The following is a 5,529-nucleotide window of genomic DNA, read 5'->3' as shown; positions in this document are numbered from 1 at the left end:
TATATATATTTATTTACTTTAGAATTTGTATTCTGTTACTATTTGATTTAATATATATACATAATTCGTAATAATAAAAAGATAACATTTAAAAAACCGGGGCAGGTAAATCAATTCTAACGATAAAAAAATAATCAACTAATTCGCAATGTCATAATCAGAAGTTACTTCGACGAGGAAACTTTGGGGATTTAACCTCACGGGGAAATTTGGGGAGACCTTTTGGACACATGAGGCAGTGCAAAGGTCCTTATGATACAATTCCGCAGTTCTTATTGCTATGATTGATATGTTCACTATGCAGTTTGACATGAGGACCTATAAAAGGTATGAACAAAGACGAATCCTGGGGGAATATGAGACACAGGATCGAAACTAAGGCGAGGAAAACTTGCTTTTGTACTATTCTATTTGATCAGAAACTTACTAAGGTGTTCACAAATCATCTGTTGGCAATGCATGCTACTTGCATAGGTAGGCAGTAAACATGATCATTCATCCATCCATCTAGGGAACTCTTGTCATGTTGATTTTGATCTAGGGATGGGGGAAGTGACTAAGGAAATTCATTGGGCTTCTCTTCTATCTGTAATCCACCTACCACATGACAACTGCTCCGATTTACAAAAACGAATCCGTCAGAAGCTTTGATTTGAATTTAAGAATTACAATACTATTTCAAATCATTGTATTATTGTTTTCCTTCTTTTCTGTTTCTTTCTTCCTGCAGCTAGATTAGCCCAATTGGATTAGCCAAGTACTTCCTTTTTTGTTTAAAGTTTTGGTTCGAACTACAAATTTTATAAATATTTTTAGGATCAGTATAAAATGACTTGATTGGCTGTTCCCATATAGTCCACTGTCTCCGTAAAGTCGGTCTACTGTCACATCGTTATCTTTATTTTGTCACGCAACCTTTCGTCCGAACAGAAAAGAAAAGAAAAAAGGCTCAAAATCCTCTGGTAGTTAGTCAAATAAGTCAATCATAGCAAATGTACTCCTAGACTATCACATTCATATAATATTACATCACCATTTTGAAATACATTTTGTTATATTTAAATCTATATTGTATTTGATTCGATAGATATTATAGTATTGCTTGGTAATATTTTATTAAAAAGCGTAGCTTTTAATTTGGATAACTATACGATAACCAAAATTTATTCATATAAATAATAAGATGGCCAATATATATATTATATAAACGACGAGGGATCGACAAGAAATTGTATTCCTACTCCTTTGAAAACGGGGCATAAGTATAAAACAGCTTATTACTTTGTTTATTTATGAAAAAGAATAGCCATGACGTGAAAGAAGACAATCGACAGCTGACAAAAAAATGCATTGTAAAAATAAGAAATAACGCCCTGATGTAACTTCTCTCTCTTTTGCTTTTCGGATTTTTAATTTTTTTTTTTGTGTTTGAATTTTGGAATCTACAAATCATACCTTAAAAAAAACTTTCAGGCACGGTCAATCCATCTTTTTTTCGGGAAAAAATCAACTTATTAGCAAACAAGCCAACTTGCTCTCAAGAGCTCAGGAATGTGGTCCAATCAGAATGAAACATAGCCTTAAGTACGTAACTCAGAATTCTAAACAACAATTTTTTTTATGAGGGGCTAAGGGCTGTATTTGTGTCCGTTTGTGAAATAAATACACTGGTTATGCGTTTTTATGAGCGGACAAATATACATTTTGTATAATATGATATTATATATACAAAAAGTTTAATCTTTTGTATATAACTGCGGATTTTAGTAAATATATAATCCTGCGGACGTTCCTAGATCAGCTGCTCTACTCGCAAAATTATTTAGATTATCAATAAAATAAATTCATTTTCTGTTTCTTTTATTTTACATATCAGCAGGATATGTTATATGGAGCAGAGATTATCAACCTTTTTTTAGTGATGTACCACTTCTAAAATATTTATTTAAGCCAAGTACCCCCTAACCAGAACAAAGCCTTTTTAGCTTTTGTGTTAGGGCTTTTGCAGGATTATATTTTGGAGGAGAGAAGGGTCTTGGTTTTTGAAATTTTTTGTTCACAAAAAAGGAATTTTTTGAAATAAAATTTTTTATATTAATTAGTATGAAAAAAATTTTAAAATCCATAACTTTTCACAGAAAATTAAACTATATATCATATATAATTATTATTTTAAATCAAACATTAAATTTTTTAATAAAAAAACAAAAGTTTCTTAATTTAAGGGCCTATATCCTATCCGGCAAACCTCCTGCGGACGCCCCTGAGTTATGTACCACTTGTAAAATATTCTTTCAAAATCTCAAGTACTCCTTGGAGTGCCTCCGAGTACCCAAAGGGTTACACATACCTCCATTTGAGTACCACTGATATAGAGCATTCATTTAGAGTGTTTAGATTGTAATGAGATAATAATAAAAGAATTGCTTGGAATAATACAATATAATCAAAAACACTAACCTATAATTTATATTTCATTTTTAGTAGTAAACAGTGCCGTATGTTATGTGTGTATGGACAACATCAATAATTGGATTTTAATAAAGAATAAACAATTATATATATAATATATGCAATTAAATGAATTCATTCCGTTGTATTGATTTGATTTCTGAAAGAGATTGCCTATGATAGCAGGTGAGTAAAAAACAAATCATACATACATTAGAGTGATCGCAATTTTTGAAATGAAAAGGTATGAACGTACCCACTTAAACTTATATATATTTGGAGTTTTTAGGGCACATCAAATTTATTTTAATACAAAGGATTTTGCAAATTTATAAATTGCAGGGAATCAAAAAGTGGGTAATTGGATTAGCACAAAAGTTAAGAGTATCTGATATAAATTCAGATTTACGAAAACGCCATTGCCTGATAATTATGTAGAAATGATTGATAAACAAATAAATGAAATATTTTATTTTTTAATTTAAAAAAAAAAAAAATCCAAAAACCAAGCCTCCCTCCCCCAAAAAAATATAAGCTTTCGGACGTCTTTTTCTTTTTGTTATGCTTTTGGTTTGACTTTTTTTCGTAATTAAATCGAGGGCTGAGAGTCAAACATTCCTAACTCAAATATTTACTTCATAGAATGAAGGATGGAAACTCTATTATTTCATTATGAGTAATAATTTTTGGATATTTTTACAACGAAAGGGATCTGAGAAATTTATTTGAACAGTCTGAATTTATCAGTTTTTAATTATTATAATTCAAAGATGGTATACATATTTATAGGCAATAACTAGGATTGGGACGGTAAGCTCAACTTCTTTTTTAAGTCGTAGTTTTCGAATGAAATCAGGGATTTTGAATGGTTGAACCCAACTTTTGAGTATAAAAAAATGAATTATTTATATATAAGTTAACTTTCTCTATATAACATTTTATGCTGATTGCAAAAATGTGCTTATATTTGAGATGCAACTATCCAATTTTGAGAAAATGAATTTTAGGGTGAAAAAAAACCACCCGTTTTCCAGAGTTCTGTTTAAAAAAGAATAAAAGTGACGTTTCTCAATTGTTTTTACAAATTCTTTTTGCAGAACACAAAAAAAGTCAACAAAACTAATCGATAATTCATATAAACAGGGAAAATGTTTCAAAAAAAAGAAAGAAAACATTTCGATTGCGTGGTTCAAATCAAATTGAAACCAGTTTAGTGCCTAAAAACTGTAGATATCTTTGGTTATTTGTAATTTATGTTACTCCGGTGAGAATATCTAAGTTTTTTTCTTTCATCACAAGAATGAAAAATCATTTTTTTAAATACAAATAAATATATTACTTCAATTTCATATTAAAATTAACCCAAAAATTAAAAATACCCCTTAGGAGGGAAGGCCAAGCTATTTTTGTAATCCTTAGATATGTTTTTTAGACTACCGATAACCCATATAGTGGTACTGGGGTACTGATGTATTGTAACCGGCATTTAAAGCTGTATTACGTCATACCAAAATTGACTCGCCGATAATGTAGCTCCTCAAATTACTGGGCCCCTTAAACAAATGGTTCTTTTATCAAGAGGAATACTAATTTTTTTAATATATATTTATAAAGTCATCAAATTTCTTATACAAAAGTCCTGCGGCAACCGCCGTATATCCAAGTCAATTACCCCTTAAAAACATTCTAATTTTCTGTCTTTAGTCTCCATAGTATCTGATAGATCCAGGGAGTTCCACTTTTAATAACTTGAGACAAACTTTTAAAGGACCAAAACCACGGAACAATGGATTTGACTCAAAATACTCGATTCAGGATTCAGACCCGCAAAATATTAGGAATCCTATTTTTTATTATTAAAAAACGTATAAAGTTGTGACACAAAGTGTAGTTGCCATTGGGGATCGCGAGTCATTGAAGATAGCCTAAACTTTTTTACTAGTGGATTTATTTATATTTGACATTTTTAAATTTAAAAAAGGAAACTAATAATGGAACCGACATTGATAATATTTAAAAATTCTCTGATAATAAAACAAGCAACAATGTTCATTTCTGGCATAGACAGCCGAAAAGTTACGTAAATTACCAAAAAAAATTATTAAGATTCAAAACTACCCGGGTCAATTTTAGGCCCAAAATCCATCATTATCCGATATCTACATTTGTATCGGAACCATTACAATTATTTATTTGGACTGGTCCCGTTTTATTAGTCCTTGGGACCGAAAGTACTAGAACAGATTAAAAAAGAAGGAATAAAGTGGAGTGACCTTATCAAGGACCGAACTTTTTAAGTTTTTAGGTCTGACATGCAGGACTGAACTGGACAGGACTGCAGTATTCGGTCCTAAATAAGGATCGATACAACACTAGTCAGGGGCATCCACAGGAATATATATACTTTTTTTTTTGGTGAGGGGGAGAGGCTTGATTTTGGATTTAAAAAAAAAAAAAAAAAAGAGTCAAACAAACTGCTATTCCCAAAAATTATTTTATTTTGAAAAAATTATTTAATATTAAACTTTTTAGAAAAAAATTAAAAAAATCAAATTTCAAATATTATATTTTTTTGATAAAATTTAAAATATAATATATTTTGGAAAAAAAATTTAAAAATTTAATTTCTTATAAAAGAATTTACAAAATTAAATTTTTTGGAGAAAAATTTTAAAAATCAAATTTCACATATTATATTTTTTGGGAAAAATTTAAAATATTATATATTTTTGGAAAAAATTTAAAATAATATATATTTTTCGAAATAAGTTAGAAAAATTAAATTTTTTAATAAAAAAATTTCAAAATTAAATTTTTTGGAGAAACATCAAATAATAATATACTTTTTGGAAAAAAATTTCAAAAATCAATAGCTCAAAATTTCAAATATTCAATTTTTTATCTGCTGCATAATTTGGCCTATTGACGATACAAATTTCTTCCAAAAGGAAGGAAAAAATTTCTTAATTTTTTCTCTTTTTTTTGGGGAAGGGGGGTACACCCCTGCTTTTCGAAAGAACACAAGACCTGTCACATTTATGTATCAAATGGGCACATTTATACATTTTCATTTCAAAA

The sequence above is a fragment of the Lepeophtheirus salmonis genome, chromosome 10 (assembly GCF_016086655.4).
Source record: "Lepeophtheirus salmonis chromosome 10, UVic_Lsal_1.4, whole genome shotgun sequence".
Taxonomy (NCBI): Eukaryota; Metazoa; Arthropoda; class Copepoda; order Siphonostomatoida; family Caligidae; genus Lepeophtheirus; species Lepeophtheirus salmonis.
This window is presented reverse-complemented; position numbering follows the sequence as displayed.